This window comes from Cydia splendana, chromosome 21 (assembly GCF_910591565.1).
Source record: "Cydia splendana chromosome 21, ilCydSple1.2, whole genome shotgun sequence".
NCBI lineage: Eukaryota > Metazoa > Arthropoda > Insecta > Lepidoptera > Tortricidae > Cydia > Cydia splendana.
Window position 1 is genome coordinate 7367477 of NC_085980.1, and position 20164 is coordinate 7387640.

Here is a 20164-nt window from a genome sequence, read left to right on the forward strand (position 1 = left end):
AGTATAAAATAAAATAAATTAATTAAAAATTAAAAAACACGACTGTGAAAAAGCGAACTGAAAAGACAAAAATAATTTTTAGTTGTGTTAGTTACTCAACTTAATGAATGTAAAAAATTATTAGAATATGAGTGTTTAGTGAAGGTTATAAACAACAAACGCAAAAGTTTTATGCTCATTTAGGATCGTGACTGTACCTGTGTATTTTATTTCAATTGCAGTCGGGGACCTTTTAAATGGGAAAATGTCAATACATCAAGGTCCCCGACTGCAATTGAAATAAAATACACAGGTACAGTCACGATCCTAAATGAGCATAAAACTTTTGCGTTTGTTGTTTATAACCTTCACTAAACACTCATATTCTAATAATTTTTTACATTCATTAAGTTGAGTAACTAACACAACTAAAAATTATTTTTGTCTTTTCAGTTCGCTTTTTCACAGTCGTGTTTTTTAATTTTTAATTAATTTATTTTCTTTTTTATTTCATCATGTAATCACGTTTACTTTCTTTTGTGTTATGCACTGATACTAGTGTTTTTAGAAGATAATAATAAAATTAATGGACTTGTTATTTATCAGCACGTGTTGTTCGACATGGCCTTATGTCATCTTGACATCTCACCGGCAGATGGCGCTGATTGCCCGTCCGCCCGTCCACTCTCCGCCGCAAAGTCGCGTTCATTTTTATGATGGGGCCGTGTCGTACAGCTGCGTTCGTGACCCACAAATGGTCTCACCGGAAGATCAGCGCTGACTTTTGGGTTAGCATTTATGCTGAGGCGGGACCATTTCGTGGTAAACTATTTATTTATTTTTATGTTCAACTTTCTTTGTTATTTCTTTACTTGTGTATGTTATAGTTTATCACGAATAAATGAGATGATTTATGATTTATGATTTTAATAAGACTGGTGGTAATGAACTACGCGCTGGTAATGAAATGGGCATGGATGGTAATTTTATCAGTGGAGGGTAATGAAACAAACTTATGAAATCGCAATAAAAAAACTTTAGTTAATGAAAATTAACACCATTAATATAATGAACAACATTAAAATCACGTGTCTTAAGCGCTGTGCAGACGATCAAGCCGACTTAACAAATACTCCGGCTTGACAATCGCGACTTATGATTTACCACCTAGCTTGTAGCGATTGTCAAGCACAATTTACGTGATTGAAGACGTATTTCGTATTTTTTATTTATTTAATGATTACACAGCACTACATCAGTCTTGTCACCAACACACTGAGAAACTACATACTTTAATTTAAAATTAACATCCAAATACACTCGACTGCCAATCCATCCACCGTAGCTCCATAAACTCGCAAAATCTCAAGCACTCATGAGTTAATAGGAGATGCACCAGGAGAAGCCTAAGGGTTATATTTCTAATGTCCGGTACAAAAAGTCTTACAAGCATCTCTACTAGTTCAAGGCAGCCAGAGTCTCCACGAAAAGCCCAACAAGCTAAAAGTAGTAGGCTTAAGTTGTGCCTCACCTCCAAAGAAATGAAGCCCAGGGTTCCTAAAATAAATATTTTTAGGTAATACATCCTAAGGAAATTCTTTTGGACCTTTTCCAATAGTAGAATGTACGTTGACTCGTAAGGGATCCAGGCTAATGCTGACGCCTCCAACTTGCTTCTGACCAGAACATTGTAAAAAACTTTTATGGGGCAAGGGTCATGGAATTCTCTGACAATGCGAGTGACAAAGCCTAATCTACTGAAGCTACAGTACCAAGTGCTTTGATATGGTCGTGAAATGTTAGCCGCGTATCGAATATGACCGCAAGATCGTTTACTGAGACGACTCTTGAGCATGTGTAGGAAATAGGGCTTGATTAAAACTACACACTTGACACTTAGCCGCATTGAAAGTCAGTTTGTTACCCCGACTCCATTGGAACAGAGATGATGAAACATCCTCCTGCAGCAACTTACAATCCTCCTCCTTCTCAACTCAATATACCAATTTAAGATCGTCGGCGTAGAGTAGACAACGAGCGTTATGGATAACCGAGGGCAGGTCATTGACCATTATTCCAAATAGGAAAGGCCCCAAGATTGAATCTTGGCTGTCACCAGAACGAGTATGGTACGGATCTGGTACGAAGTGGCCATGCTGGTCGTTGCGTGCTGCGGTTTATCACGCAGATAACTGGCAAAAATGTTAAGCAAATGTGGATTGAACCCAATATCGTCTATTTTGTGTAGGAATACATCGTTACCCACACGATTGAAGGCTTTTCGGAAATCATAATACAGGACGTCTATCAGGATACCCATATCCAGATGCTCTGAGATGGTGTCACTGTCAACCAAGGTCAGGTTAGTTTTCACAGACCGTTTCACTCTGAAACCATGCTGAGTGTTGCACAGGAATAATGGTTTCACTTGTTTCGACAACCTGCCATGGAGTATGGACTCAAACAGCTTTGCTAAAGCTGAAAGAAAAGAATACCTTGACTTTGGGTCGGTCTTACCCGTGAAATCTTCCAATGGTGATGATATGTACTTGTGGAGAGTAGGTACCAGATTAAGCATGGAGTGTATTGGACCATTCAAATGCTCTAAACACCCCTTTAAGATATATGCAGATACCTAAGTAGTCTGGACCAACAGCATAGAAGCCCGAAAAACTTACTTTGGTGTTAAGACCCCTTACATTTTGGTAAATTAGATCCAGTGAAGGTTTCAAATCAGGATTCCGAACTAAGTATTACTGGTTGGTTTTTGTCTGACTCCCATTGACATTGGATTTACGAAATGACCACGATTATCGGGCTACATAGTTGGAAATAAACAGGATTCATACATTGTCGAGGGTACTCCTATTTTGAAAGTCTTGGAGTCCCCTTTGAGCTTAAGTTCATCGACAGTGCACCATGAATAACAGCAGATATGCCCGTATGTCCTCCGATCCTCAAGCTATATTCCACAGATGGATGAACTTGCGATGGTCCACCGCCCTGAGAGGGATTTTACACCGCTTTTTACTGCTGGTATCAGTTTTCTGAGATTTATCACGCACGGATTGGGAATTGTCGCTTTTGACGGCGGGCGCACTATTATTGCTTATCGGCCTGTGTTTATGTTTCTGTAGTTTCTGCCCTTTATTCCAAACATTTGCCCCGTTCTCTACCTTATCGTCGACAGGTATCAGATGATTCCAACTCACTTAGTCTCTTAGTAACGTGTCAAATTTCTCAGCACAGTCCTTGAGTGCGGTCTGGTATTATATATAGAGCGGCAGATTATGTTAATCTACTGCGCTCTAGTTAAATCCAAAAAATCACCAGTTGGGCTCCCCTATATATTATTACATAGTTTTAAATGCTTATACCAACATTCTATTTATAATAACTTAACCCTCTTTTCATTAAATGCACTGCCTGATATACATTATCATTACCTTCTAAATTCGTTCATTACCTTCCCTGGCAAAATTGGAAGGAAAAGAAATGAATGAAACAGATATGAATGAAGTTTTGGAAGTTTTCGTCGCCTAGGTCGGTTGATATCAGACCTTGATTTCGCAGAATAAGCCACACGAAAGGCAACCCTAAAACACATCAATTAGGTATAATTTTAATAATGTACAATTGGTACTTACTGTATAAATCACTAGATGGCGATGAAGATTTATCTGAACCACACTCCTTCCCGACACGAGAGAACGTAGGTATTTTCGTCAAAAGCAACATACGGACGACCGCTGTGGTAGCACGCGGCCAACTGACTGACGAACAATGTGTTGTATCCGCGGGAAGTGCTATATACCCTTGCTATATAGCAAAATATAGCTAATCCATTTCTCGCGTCGGTAATGAAGAAATTGCTTGGACTATCACTTATAAGGCTGTATAGTTTTATTGTTAATTTCTTAGCGTATAATATTATAGGATATAAAACATAACTAAATTACTTGTTTACTGAACCAACAACAAGTTTTCTATTTTTAGTATCTTAAGGTTCAAATGGAGGTCAAAGTTTAACTTCACGCGTTACACGCAGAGAGGAATGAAAATAGTGGGGGTTAATTGTAAATATAAAGAAAATAACCACCTTTTTAGAATTGTTCATGGCGGGCCAATATACTTTAGGTCCTATGTTACAACCTTGCATTAACAGATATTCGAAAACACCATCACATTTTTGGTAAATTGCAAATAATACCGATTTGCACGAAATGCGAGAATGACCCCATTGTGAAAAATTTTTGGACGTTTTCTTCTAATTTGTAAGACCAAGTAGTAAAAATATACTATTATAATAACATACTATATTTAAATACTATAAATTTTAAATCAACTCACAAAGACCTTTCATTTGGTACCCCACATGGTATGTTTAAAAGAAAGAAGTAAAAAAAAATGTACTGCCGAATTTATGACGTCACAGTAACTACACTACCCCCATCATTTACGCGCTTGTCAATATCATCTCATATATTTGTGTTCAAGACGTCATACAGAATATATTGATACCAAATATACCCATATCCGAGATGACATGAGAGAAAATCGATTTCTAGAAGACTTCTAGTCAGAATACCGACTTACCCACTATTTTTGGCATCCATACTTACATTAGTTTACAAAAGACAAAACATTAGGTATTTATTCAACTGTGCCTAACAACAACAAGCACTTTCGAAAATATATTTTTTATCAGAACCCTCTTATCGGCCTTCATAAGGATCTTAGTCTGAGCCTTACTCCTTGAGAGCCATACTCAACATGTGGAGGGTTTTTGATAATCAATAGACAAAAAAAAATTATATGGTTCTTTAGTTGTTCTCAAATAATAGATAGTAAACTCTGATTTATAATTCAAGACCAAAATAAACTATCTTTGGGTTTGGCTGTTATTGTGTAACTTAACTGTAGGTACTACATGAACAACATCCAGTGTTGTGAATAACGCTTATTTTTAGGCTTAAAGACTCGAGCCGTCAAGACTCGTATGTCTTGAAGACTCGACTATATATTTGAGAATTGTATTTATTTATTTTACGCGTATGGATGTAAGAAATCGTCTTTGCCGCCTTTGAGGCGTTAAGCCTCGAGAGTCTTAAGGGTTCGAGTCTATATGTATATAAGCCTCGAAATTAGATTATTAGATTAGATGTAGTAAGCGTTATTTCACAACACTAACTACATCTAATGAACAATTAGAAAAGGTATAATTCTATAGTTTAAGGAATTTTAATTCCAAGTGTACGTCATACTCAAATACCATGGCATACCTATTTTTTAAAGAAGGGTTTTTAGGTAGATACATAAAAGTTGGATCCACACAAGAATTTATTTTATTTTATATATAATATTATCTACGTATAGACACAAACACAGACAGTAGTTAAACTCATATTCTCAAACGATTATAACACACGCGCACACACACACACACACACACACACACACACACACACACACACACACACTTTCAGAATTTGCCTTAAACGCCTTTATAAGGCGTTTTTTAAATCTATTTAAAGCTCCGAGAACACAGTGTTGCCAACTTTCAAATGCAGCTGGTTAGCGTTAGTTTGCGAAGAACAATTTTTCTCACAGCTGCTCGAAGCCGGCGGTACAACAAAAGTGTAGAGAACAGGAGTGCGATTCAGACATAACGACTTGTTATGGTGTTAAACTGGTTTTGATACGACCTTAACCAAAGAGAATATAGTGTATAGAGAGTTACTGTCATGGTAAATTATGAAGCCACAGTCAATTTACTGCCATCTTTCGACAGAAGATAAAAACTTTTAGAACGTCATTTGACTTTGATCCTTATTCTTTCACTGATATGTGTTTGTTAAATATTTAAAATAACGCCATCTACTCGACAGTAGGCCACAGGTTATGGCGCCATCGGTCAAAAAGATTGCACCATACCTTTGGCCTAGTGTCGAGTAGATGGCGTTAATTTAACTATTTAACAAATTAACACATATCAGTGAAAGAATAAGGATCAAAGTCAAATTAATATCATAATTTTTTAATCTAAATGCGCCTCTAAAGCAGCTATTATCCGCTAAGGATAATCTTATTGAGCAAGGCACGTTTCAAAGGAGAATAAATATCAGTGATGTGTGTTAAGCTATAGGTATCTTTTATCACTGTTATTGCAAATTTATAAGTACCTAAATCAACCATATAAAAGGGATTTTGGTGCAAGAAAATCAAAGGAGCATTACTATTTATCGTAGTGTCTATTCTTGCCTCTGCTTTGTGTAGGTAGAGTCTTACCCCTAACGAAAATGTTACTTCATGGTAAAGAGGATTAATTGTTAAGGACGGTTTCCTCGTTGATTGGAATAAGCTGTGAGTTAAAATTGTTGTACTAGATTAAATAATAGTTTGTGAGATACGTCAGCGTCGTCGTCGTGCGTGGCCTTTAATTTCTTAAGGTTGTTTTTGCGTGGTGAGCTAACTCATTTAGCACTATAACGACGAACTTCGAAATTCTGTCTAAAGCTCGGTCTCTATTCCTCTTTGACAATTCGAATAACTGATAATTATAAAAATGATGCATTTCTCGGGAGTTCTCGGGAGACCTAGAAAGATCTATGCATGCATGGCATATTTTGCAGCTGGATGTATTTTTTACCCTACAACATAGACGTAGACATAGGGTAAAAAGTACATCCAGCTGCAAAATATGCCATGCATGAGTATGAACGAATTTCATTCATAATGTTCTCATGCGATTTACATACTTGCTCAAGCATCAATATGATACTCAGCGTTTCACCAAATCAGCGTTGATGTTCAATTGATGACCAGAAAAGTTCAAGAATTAATTATATTGAAATTTAAACTCTAAATAATAATCCTTATGTTGCATCAGCAAATTTACACTAGTATCAACTAGTGTAAATTTTAAAGTTCTTGTAATAAATTAAGTTTCAGGTACCTAACAGTTGTGTATCTACAAGTATAGATTTATCTTTGCCAATACATTAAGAGCGCTCTTACAAGAAAAGTCGTAATAATGCAAAATTGATGATACTAGTCGACGAAATTCAGGACTTTGCGCTCATTATTAGAAACAATGAGTACTTGTTCCAGTAAAAGCGTCTTCTTATCTTTATAAATATCGTTGTAAATATTAGAAAAAGGACTTATTAAATTAGTAATGATTTTTTTTCTGATGGTCGTTTCCGAAAAACCCCGTGAAGCACTGAATGGCGAGCTCTTATTTGGAAATGTTGAGAATTTTACTCTGCTAAACCTGGCTATTTTGTATTACTAATACCCTGTACTTTAGGCATATCAAACTATATTTTTCCTACATACCTTTGAGAAAGAGAAAATCAAAGTAAAACGAACTCGATTTTCTCTCCGAAACAAGTGTCAATTCCTACGAAAATCTACTTAATATCGAAGTCATTTTCATACTCAAGCAATCTGCAACGTTTGCTTATACTGTTGGTATACATTAGTGTTTATGAAATTCTACTATAATTTTTTGGCAATTTTTTGAAAACTACTCTATATTACCGATGACGCGCGCTGCGCCAGCTCAGTGCCGCGGCAGAGCTTGTAGAGGCAGGACGTGTGTCGGTCGGCTCCGCACATTTTCAACGGCGACGACGAGGTTTTTTATCACTGTGTGCGGCGGGCGCCGTGTAAAACGCTATACTGTGTGCGTGTAAACCGCAACGAGAGACTTTGATCCTAGCACTGTTTTTATAGTATTATAATTTATAATGATACAGTTTAATAAACTACCGGACACGATTAAAAATATTTGAAACGACCTGACATTCTATATGTATTTATTTGACTCAAGATAGTACTCAGGGTCTGATGATGGAGCCGGAAGGTGGTCACCGGTACCAATCAACCATGCAACTAAACCACTTCGTGTTTAGGCTCGTTTTATTCATCTCAACAAGATCTTTGACAGAAGATAGTACTCAGGGTCTGATGATGGAGCCGGAAGGTGGTCACCGGTACCAATCAACCATGCAACTAAACCACTTCGTGTTTGGGCTCGTTTGATTCGGCTCAACAAGATCTTTGACTTAAGATAGTACTCAGGGTCTGATGATGGAGCCGGAAGGTGGTCACCGGTACCAATCAACCATGCAACTAAACCACTTCGTGTTTGGGCTCGTTTGATTCGTCTCAACAAGATCTTTGGCACAAGATAATACTCAGGGTCTGATGATGGAGCCGGAAGGTGGTCACCGGTACCAATCAACCATGCAACTAAACCACTTCGTGTTTAGGCTCGTTTGATTCGTCTCAACAAGATCTTTGACACAAGATAGTACTCAGGGTCTGATGATGGAGCCGGCAGGTGGTCACCGGTACCAATCAACCATGCCACTAAACCACTTCGTGTTTAGGCTCGTTTTATTCGTTTCTATAAGATCTTTGACACAAGATAGTACTCAGGGTCTGATGTTGGAGCCGGAAGGTGGTCACCGGTACCAATCAACCATGCAACTAAACCACTTCGTGTTTAGGCTCGTTTGATTCGTCTCAACAAGATCTTTGACACAAGATAGTACTCAGGGTCTGATGATGGAGCCGGCAGGTGGTCACCGGTACCAATCAACCATGCCACTAAACCACTTCGTGTTTAGGCTCGTTTTATTCGTTTCTATAAGATCTTTGACACAAGATAGTACTCAGGGTCTGATGTTGGAGCCGGAAGGTGGTCACCGGTACCAATCAACCATGCAACTAAACCACTTCGTGTTTAGGCTCGTTTGATTCGTCTCAACAAGACCTTGGACACAAGATAGTACTCAGGATCTGATGATGGAGCTGGAAGGTGGCCACGGGTACCAGTCTACCATGTAACTGAACCACTTCGTGTTTGTGCTCGTTTGATTTGTCGCAACAAGATCTTTGACACAAGATAGTACTCAGGGTCTGATGTTGGAGCCGGAAGGTGGTCACCGGTACCAATCAACCATGCAACTAAAGCACTTCGTGTTTAGGCTCGTTTGATTCGTCTCAACAAGACCTTGGACACAAGATAGTACTCAGGATCTGATGATGGAGCTGGAAGGTGGCCACGGGTACCAGTCTACCATGTAACTGAACCACTTCGTGTTTGGGCTCGTTTGATTTGTCGCAACAAGATCTTTGACACAAGGTAGTACTGAGGGTCTGATGATGGATCCGGAAGGTGGTGACCGGTACCAATCAACCATGCAACTAAACCACTTCGTGTTTGGCTTCGTTCGATTCGTCGCAACAAGATCTTTGACACAAGTTAGTACTCAGGGTCTGATGATGGAGCTGGACTGTGGCCACGGGTACCAGTCTACCATGTAACTGAACCACTTCGTGTTTGGGCTCGTTTGATTTGTCGCAACAAGATCTTTGACACAAGGTAGTACTGAGGGTATGATGATGGATCCGGAAGGTGGTCACCGGTACCAATCAACCATGCAACTACACCACTTCGTGTTTGGCTTCGTTCGATTCGTCGCAACAAGATCTTTGACACAAGTTAGTACTCAGGGTCTGATGATGGAGCTGGACTGTGGCCACGGGTACCAGTCTACCATGTAACTGAACCACTTCGTGTTTGGGCTCGTTTGATTCGTCGCAATAAGATGTTTGACACAAGATACTACTCAGGGTCTGATGATGGAGCTGATAGACAGGTACCCGTCGCCACCTTCGCGCTCCATCATCAGACCCTGAGTACTACCTTGTGTCAAAGATCTTGTTGAGATGAATAAAACGTGCCTAAACACGAAGTGGTTTAGTTGCATGGTTGATTGGTACCGGTGACCACCTTCCGGCTCCAACATCAGACCCTGAGTACTATCTTGTGTCAAAGATCTTGTTGAAACGAATAAAACGAGCCTAAACACGAAGTGGTTTAGTTGCATGGTTGATTGGTACCGGTGACCACCTTCCAGCTCCATCATCAGACTCTGAGTATCACCTAGTGTCAAAGATCTTGTTGAGACGAATCAAACGATCCTAAACACGATGTGGTTTAGTTGCATGGTTGATTGGTAATGGTACCTTCCAGCTCCATCATCAGACCCTGTGTATCTTCAGTGTCAAAGATCTTGTTGAGACGAATCAAACGAGCCTAATCATGTTACTACATGGTTGATTGGTATCCGTGACCACCTTAATCATCATCAGATCCTCAGTACCAGTTCGTTTTTAAACCCTCGTTGATACAAACTTTACAACCTATAGGTACCAAATGCAATGACGAAACATGTAAATAAGCGAGTAGGTACCTATAATTTCTTTCGAGTAATATACCTTCATAAGTACGAGTATGGGGCTATTCATAAATTACGTCGTTTCAAATGGGAGGAGTCGGGGGGGGGGGGGGGGGGGGTCTGGACTTCGGATGATGGTAACATGACGTAGGAGGAAACAGATTCATCCGAAGCTTGATTTTTGGATGATTTGAGGGGTGGGGGGGGTCAAAAATCGTCAAAAATAGATGACGTAATTTATGAACAGCCCCTATGTATATTTGCACTGCATTTAGTATTTTCGTACTTACCAAATAACAGTTTTAGAACTTTAAAAGTTAAGTACAGTTAGTGTTGTTATGGTTGATTTCAATATGCTTCGCGAAGGATCAAGAATGTTTAATCCATCATTGTAGTGCGAGTGTGGTAGAAGGGATCGGCATACTGAGCTCGCACGGCCTGCCGCAGCGCGTAAAATACCTAAACTCGCTCAACGCCGAAATGTAATAGCGCTCTTAAGAGGATTATTAACCGGATATTTTGCCGTTATATTTGTTACATTGTTAATGAAACCATGTTCGGTTTACAAATAGGATTCAGTGGAATTAACCTATCATGGGCTACATTAAAGGGGCCCACTGATTAACAGTCTGCCGGACAGTATCGGCCTGTCAGTTGTTCGGAACTGTCAAAATTTTGTTCTAACTGACAGGCCGATACCGTCCGGCGGACTGTTAATCAGTGGGCCCCTTTAGTGTACAATAAAAATGTTTTATTTATTTAACAAATTGAGATAAAAATAAACGGGGTGTATCTTTCAATGTTATTTAATCTATGGTATGATGTATTGGTATGAAGAGGATTAATCGGATATTCCGGCCAGATAGCCATTGTTACATTGTTAGTGAGACATAGTTTGCAAATAGGATCCAGTGGATCATCCTGTCACGGTCTGTGAGACTCTGATATTGTTATTGTGTATTTCATCTAAATTTTGGTCGTGAATAAATCATAAATTGAAATAGATGTCATAAACTATAAAGCCTCAGGTGGCTCAGGTGTTGAAATAGAGATTGATTGATGTAATAAAATAGAATTGAAATTGATGTTTATTTGTATTTGTGTAATTTAAAAGTATTTTGATTTAATTTAAAATTATTTTATTTACATACAATATATATACATTGGTACTACTAAACGAAATTAATAACTAGCTTAAATCTAAAATAGGCCCTTGAGGCATTGTACCAAGGATGCTGGCGGCATTTCCTCGCTGTATCGCAATGCTGATACGTTGTGCGAGGTAGCCGCCAGCTCTTCGGTCACCAGTTACGTCAACCAGACGCTTCGCGATTTCTGCGAACAACTTATGCGCGCTGGGACCCCATGGACCTAGAGTTTCAACACCAAATGGTACAAAATGGTACTCTCTACCGAGGCTCTTATATTTGTTACGTTTTAGAATTTCGGCGCTTTCCGCCGCTCCGCCCGCTTTTACAGTAGTCCGTTGGAGGTGGGACGGTGCCAGTGTGTCTTGGGACGGATGTTGGTGTGGGATGCTACCTGCGCATCCCACACCAACATCCGTCCCAAGCTCCAAGGAACTAATTGGATTTAATAAAAGTATTCATTTCATTCCCGAGGCGCAATAATGCCAATAATATTAGCAACATTAAAAATATTATACTTAACCTAGCCTAGCCGCCCAGAGACTTATAAAAAGGTCTCCTGTTCCAGTCTAATTTGAACTTTGTGTTGACAAAATAAAATTTCATTTTGCTTGGCAAGGTTTGACGTATGCGGCTAGAGGTTAAATAATTTTCGTTCTATATGTGAATCTATGGCATTGATAATTTATTTTGTTACCATAAAAACTCTCTTCTTCTTTACTATCGCACTAAATGTGGCGTGCTTTGATAATTTTAGTATTTATAATATTCAAAATCATTCTATTATACAGTCTATTCCTACTACCCCTGGATTCGCCAGTATTTTAACATAACGTAGGTAATATTTTATCATAAAGTAACTAGAATTATTTTCTCTAAAGCATGACATTCACTTTTAACTAATGTACCTAATTCCCTGGCCCAATATTACAGGGTTCTATGTTACACTTTTATCGAACTGAAATTTGAACATTGTCATAGCGACATTGAGTCGAATTTCAACTATCTTGATATTGTAACATAGAACTTTGTAGTATTGAACCAGCAATTGTTAGTATTTTATTTGCAAAGTCTTAATCTAGCACGCAAATTCTACTCGTGCTAATCTTACTGTCTCAAACTTGTGTGTTAGGAACTTGCGTTTCATGCTAATATCTTATAATTAGTTGTAACTTGTAACAAGTTCAGTTATTAAACTTTGTTTTGTTCCATTTACTTGCGAGAGCGTGGGCGCGACCTTAGGAAAACTTAGTGTATCCGCCATACAAAAAAATTTTGGCTGTTTCATACATTTTGGCTGGTCCATTTTCTATGGAAGGGTGAAATTTTTTTTCGCGATTTCGGGGTTGGTCCGATAGTAAAAGTTGCTCAGTATAAACCCAAAACCTCCCTGGGAACGGGAATGCAGTTATTTTTTAGCCACCCTGTATGGGAACCCCGGAATTTCATAACAAAAGTTAAAAGTTTAAAAAATCATAACTCGAAAACTACGAAAAATCGGCAAACATACATGGGGTATATTCTGATAGGGGGCTATTCATAAATCACGTCATTTCAAATTAGGGGGGGAGGGGGGTCTGGACGTGGGCATCGGATGATGGTAGCATGACGTAGGAGGAAACGGGGTCATTCGAAGCATGATTTTTGGATGATTTTAGGGCGGGGGGGATCAAAAATCGTCAAAAATCGATGACGTAATTTATGGACAGCCCCTAGCCCACGACGTGAGGAATCTAAATAAAATTTGTGGACGTCAAGGTTTGGACCACCCTGTATCTTATGTTGTTTAAAAAAGGTGTGAAGCATAGGTAATCTATCTAAATTAAAATACTGCATTATCAGTTGAAATTTGGGAATGAAGACTGAATATCTTTTACGCCTCGCAAAAAATCACAAAAACGTTAATTCTTATCGCGGGCAAGCGTTTGGAATGTCACCGCAGGCGACAGAAGGCTCTCGAACAAGACTACTAGTGCTCCCACTGAACAAACACTTTGCACACTCGGGAACTTCTGTTGAGGTTGGTCAACAGTGCCATAGTGCTGTACTGAGTTATTCCGCTTTTAAGGGGCCCACTGATTAACAGTCCGCCGGACGGTATCGGCCTGTCAGTTAGAACCAAATTTTGACAGTTCCGAACAACTGACAGGCCAATACCGTCCGGCGGCCTTGTTAATCAGTGGGCCCCTTTATAAGTGGGTAGCCCTGATTATTTTGTTTCCTGTATCTTATTTGACTCCTATCATGACTAGCGTGACAAGATAAATATTAAACATTAAAAACCTAAAGTTGCCTGGGGTCTCCAGGACGCTTGCTGCGTTTCCCCGCTGGATTACCAGACTTAAGGGGCCCACTGATTAACAGTCCGCCGGACGGTATCGGCCTGTCAGTTAGAACAAAATATTGACAGTTCCGAACAACTGACAGGCCAAACCCGTCCGGCGGTCTGTTAATCAGTGGGCCCCTTTAGCCGCTGAGCGCAATATTCGCCCGCTCGAAAGTCGCCAGACACCCAGACAAGTTTATATGAAATTTCTTTCAGAACCTGTCTGGTGTCTGCTGGTGGTTGCTCTTGTCTTGAATCATAATAAATACTTCTCTTAAGTACGGCCAACATCAGTATTTAGTAGGTAGCTCATGAAAAATGCGTCTAAAGTAGGTCTCTGCCATCCTTCTATAGTTTTACAAATGTAGATATTACTTACAGTTCGCGGTCAAATGTGTCTGCCACATTCTAAATAATTATGGTACATTTATCTTTTGATAAAGCTATTAGAGAATTGATAGGTAATTAACACACTGTTTTGCTCGCTAGTATTGATGATGAATGTACCATCTCATTAAACATTTTTATTTTAATTAAATATAAAACTACATGCCACTAAAATGGTCCTCGTTCGGCGAAAAGCCACTTCACTAGCACTTAATGATAATTATTTAAAAAGTTCCTTCTCCGGGGGCCCGTCTACCAACTTAAATTGAAGCATTATACTCTCAGTCGGTCCTACGGTTCCAGACTGCCTCCCGTAGTGGCAGCATTCATCAAGCAATAAATTACTGATTACTGATTACTCATCCTCCTAGCGTTTGTCCCTTGCTGTGACGGGGTCCGCTTTCCTACTTAGCTTTTTGCTTTCCGTAGTGGCAGCATTAAACCATGATAACATGAAGGCCACAAAAATATCGTGAAAAATTCTCAGAGCATATTTTTTGTAGCCGAGGCAACAAGTCTGATCTACCTGTATTCCTCTCTTTCGTACCTACAAACAGTAAAGTGTTACTTACTTACAAGTTTTACAAGTTGAAGGCCAGGCCACATTAGATGCAGATGCATCACGACTGTAAATTGTAATGACGTCAGGAATTACAGGAGATTTCAAACATTGATGGCGTGGCTTAGGTATCTGTCACCATTTAACGGCCAATTTTCACTGTAATGTAAATTTCATGGTGAGACTTGCGTTTACAACACAATAGGCGCACTAAGTATTTCTTGTAGCTATAATAACACTTCTGTAACATATTAATAATTATTATTATTTGTCGTGTCCCACTGCTGGGCAAAAGCCTCTAGTAACATAAATTTTATGTTATTCTATGTAAATCCCTACCTGCCTATATTTTGAGAAATTATTGCAGGATTCAGTGCAAAATCTTCAAGGAGATATAATGTCGATTTTGTCATCAAAAAGACCGTACTATGTTACATAAAGAAGCTACGTCGTTTGATATGTCAAATGCATCTGCGAGCGCCAGAGTTAAGTCGTCTTCACCGCCGCATATCTAATTTGTTAGTGCCATGGTCTAATAAAACATGGTCTTCTATTCCCAGAGTGACACGGGCCTACGTCACAATAACATTGCCACTTTATTAATTTATTCCATAGGAGAAAGACAGTAGACAAACAAATAAATAACTTATGAACTATATACATCTATAAATAATACTAAATTAAAACTAAAACCCTAAATATATCTAAAATAAAATAAGGAATATAAAAACTACTCAAAGAGGCCTCCCCGCGCTACCCCCGGCGCAAAGGTGCCCATCACACTCGCCGCGTTACCGCGTTGAATTGCGATGGACAGCCTTTGCACCAGGAAAAACCCGGAGCGCGGGTCAAGGCCCCTTTGTTGCATGCGGCGACCTACTTCCCTAAGGAAGGTTTTTGCCTCAGCACACCAACACCCGGACGTCTCTACGGCTACTGGGACGAACAGGTAATTGGTGAGCGCCGAGTATTTTTGGTGTTTATGTAGGGCCGCCACCTCAGCGGCTGCGCCCGCCGTCCGGATGGTACGACAAAGGTGTGAGGGGGCAAATGTGCTTACACACGTAGCGTCCCATAGTAAACACTTGCCTTTTTCCCATGGCACCAGTGTCAGGCCGTCAGGCCTTTTACCATCCGACCGGCTGAGGCCTGGCGGTTCTAGCGTGGAGGGGATGTTTGCCGACACTAATGCCCTGCGGATGATGTCGTTCAGGGCATGGTGTCGTGGGAACCTGCCGGCGCAGCGGCAACAGCTCAGTGCGTGATGACCGTTACTCTCCACCATAGAGCCGCAGATGCACAAATGAGGTTGACATACATCGCAGCCCAGACGGAGAGCAACGGCCACCCGCAGTGAGTCGTTGTCGAGCAGAGTGCCAAGATTGGGAGATGGGAGGGCGTGTAACCAAGCACCACTTTCAGGCCTCGAAGCTGCATTTAGTCTGGCCCTATCTGCACCAACAGCGTTTGTCATCAGGGAATCGAAGATCCGCTTGACGCCCACGACGTCCCAACAACGTTGCAGGAACGGTTTTTCGGGTACGGACGCACCCGAGTTGAGAGCCATCCAAGCCGACTGAGCGTCAGAGGCATAGGGTATGGTAGTCCTGTCTCCATCCAAAGATAAAATTTTAGAGACGAGTTCTACAACCCCTGCCGCCGACGCCAAGAAGGCCGGAAGACTCACGTCACGAGCGCGGCGTAGTCCTAGGCCACCATTCCGAATAGGCAACGATGCCAAGTCCCATTGGTCCAAGTTAAGGGATACGTTAAGCAGACACTCAGCCGATTCCTTTAGTGTACGGTCGAAGGAGTCGATATGTTCGGGGTATAGCCAGGTTGGTACGGTGCGGAGAAAATATGTAAGTCTGGGAACGGCAAAGCAGGACCGTAACAGAGTAAGGGACACATGAGCTGATAGGTTTTTAAGTCTTTCTTTGGCGAAATGAAGAAGTTGTTCTCTAATTTGGAAGGCTTCGGGAACGGCTTCAGGAAAAATGGGGGAACCTAGGAGCTTGAATTTTTGGGTGGACAGCTCTTTTAGTTCGGGAAGTATGGCACTGAAAGAAGGAAAACTCTCCCGAGAGTCTGCGCTGCAAGGGTAAAACTCACATTTACTCGAGTTTACCTCAAGACCCAGTTCCTTTAGAAGTGGAAGAAGCGTCAGTAGGTCTTCACGTACTTCTTCCGGCTTGCCTCCGATTATGCCGTCATCTAGGTACCAGACGTTTAGTGGGGATCGAGGTGTTGAGATTGCTTTCTGGATACCTAGGCTGAAGATAAGGGGGCCAAGCGGATCTCCCTGCTGAGCACCCACCTGAGAGATTATGGGCGACTCACTGAAAAAGAGTTTGGAGTTAGATGAATACGCTTGGTACAGAAAAGGGTATAGTGCTGGAACTTTCTCTTTAACTTCCAATAACATAGAATCGCGTTCTAATGAGTTAAAGGCGTTTTTAATGTCAAGCTTGACGATTACGCAGTCTGCATTACTCGGATTGAGCGTGAAAGTTCTGGTGGCGTGGATGGCTGCCTCGCAACCCAGTTTAGTGGCAAACCCTAGTTGGCGTGGTTGAAGGTAGGAGGCCATTTCATCACGCACAGCACGGCACCCGAGCTTGGCGGTCAAACGGCGAAATACGCTTCCAATAGCGATTGGCCTTATGCCTCCATCCTTTTTCGATAGTGCGCATAATGATGCCCCGTAGATGTATGGGCAGACTGCGGGGTTCAGCTGGCCGCTAAGAAGAAAGTTACAAAGTTTTGTTAAGCACTCTAGTAGACGTGACGCGTTGTCGCTGGTAGAACCAGAAGTGAGCTCCTTCAGATGTAAGGGGCGGATACCATCTAAGCCCGCAGCAGAACTGTTGTTGAATGAGCTAAGTGCCAGCGCGACTTCATCTGGTTTGGCAGAAAGGGCGGGGCAAGACCTGTCCGGTTCGGGTGGAAAAAGGAGCGGCCGTGAAGGGGCTGGATGTTTTAGTTCTAAACTAGCGAGAGTTTCAGGATTCGAAGGTGCCACGCTATCGTCCGACATGAGAATTCGAACAGCTCCCTTAAGATCGCCCTCGTAAACTTTGGATTCAATTGTTCTTAAAACCGAGGGCGGTCTCAGGGCCGCTGCGTCGGCTTCGACAAAGAGTGAGTCGATCGCCCCAGAAGATTCTATATTCCTCTTAACTATGGTGGTTAGGCTGCTCGTGCCGTTTTTTTCCGGTGCTTTTAAAGCGGTGTAGGCAAACGATAGCAGTGAAAACCAGTCTGCCGTACTATTACTGTATAAACATTTATCTATAGTATCAGATAGTTTACCAGCCGCCAAGTTGCGGGCTCCCTTAGGGATGTGGCGCAAAACTCGCACAGATTGTTTGAGTGTTGCGAGGTCGTCCAGGTCTACACTATTAGTGTTATCAGGGGAGACTTGTCGCTGTATCGTGGGCGTGAGGCTAGGGGCGATCGTTTGTGTTTTGTGTTTGAGTCCTATGTGAACTTTCAGCCCATGAGGACAGAAGGTGCGCGAGGAGTTAGGGCAGTGGGGGCACTGCGAATGGGCAGTAGTCGTAGCCTGCATTGGTAAAAACTAAATAGCAATAAGTTAAAAGGTAAACTTAAGTAAGAAGTAAAAAGTCTTAAACTAAATAGGAAAAAATATCTACTATGAACTAGTGAATTATTAGCAAACAGAAGCGTTAGATAAAGATATTCGAGACATTTTCGGCAAAAATAAATACAAACGAGGGCTACCTATAGAAAAAGGCAACACTAATAGGTAACTAAATATAAAGAACTTAAGTGGTTAAAACAGATTTTACAGTCTTAAATCCGCAGATTGTTTCACAGGAGCGAAAAAAGTATCTCCGGACGCAGCCGTTTATTTGTAGCAATGACGTATCTGCCTGTACTTACAGAGCACTATGTCCCCTAAGTAGGTATACGCACTAGGTAGATTCGGAGCCACGGGGGCGTGTAATAACAAAGAACACAAATAAAATCACTGATACCTAAACGAAAATTTGTGCATTCGTAGTTGTTGATATTTTTAACTGACATTCTTGATATGTCAAACAGGCCATGTAGCGGCGATCTGTTTAGGCTAGGCCTGCTGCCTGCGGCCTTCGTGGAGAAATACCATCCGCTGAGCGATGACTATAAATTGGCTTATTTGATGAATCGAGGAATTTGTAGATATAAGTTAAATTAAATATTTTTGGGGAAAAAACTGATTTTAGTGACGTGTTTACCGGTTGCCATTAATTACGTCACACCATACTGGAAAATAAACTTGTACTGGACTTGTGGTAAGTTTATATCTCATGTAGTTGTGTTGTCTCAAACCATGTAAAAAAAATGGTCCAGACATCCTCTTTATTTCAACATAACATGTTACATGGGTACATTATACCTATGGTTAATAAGTTAAAATATTTCTTTATAATTTTATAATTTTCATTTATATGTATTTTATCTTAAATTTTACAAAAACACGTCATTTTTAATTATTCGTTAGCAATATCTTCCGATTCACGAAAGAAATTTCAGACGTTCGGGTAATTCTGTTTACATTACTGGCAACTAGGGTTGCCAGATCGAAAGGCGCTATTATCGGGAAAAAATATCTATTTTTCGGGATTTTGGAACTTAAGTCGGGAAAAAAAAGCATTCAAATTAAACTATAATTGTATTAAAAACAACGATATTTTACATTATTGGCACTACGTCAGCTGCTCTGCCCATAGACGTTTTTCTATAAAAATAGTATAAATTCTTTGAGATCTTGAACAAAAAAAAAAGTCTTCTCATTATCTACCTATATTATCAACGCGGGTTGCTCGTTGCACGACGACAGTTCGGAACTTAACGTGATAACGTGAAGCTGTTTTTCGGGACAATTTTCACTTTGTCGGGAATCGGGAACACATGCTAAAAATCGGGAGAATCCCGCCAAATCCCGACCATCTGGCAACCCTACTGGCAACACAGGATAGCGCTGTCACATTTGACAATTCGGATCTAGATAGCTTCATGCCCTGACCGTCATCCTTGTCGAACGCGTGTTAATTGTTATTTCCTTCTCGCTCAGTGTCAGTAGTCGCAGCGTTTTCCAAACTTTTCACGTCGTAAGCTTGGTAATTAATGTGTAACTGTGAATTCGTTTTTCAAACGTTTGTCTTGTATAGATAAATAAAGTTTAATTTAATACATTAGATTTGTTTTATTTTACTATGTTTCTACATGAATAACTTAAAATTAATGCCGTTAAAATAATTTTCACCGTTGGTTAAAATTCTCCCACATTTCAAAGTTTGAGAACCTGCAAACAGCATGATGACGTAGGCGCGTGTCAGTTAGGTCATACGCGAATCTCGGAATGGAGTACCAGGCGGAGTATATTATTATACCATGGTTAGTGCAACTTTGCGCCGCCACCACGCGTCTGCATAAATGCTCCATCTAGAGGGTACCTAAGTGATCTGTGGTTGGCCCTTAGAGGGATTAGAGACTACTTTCCTTA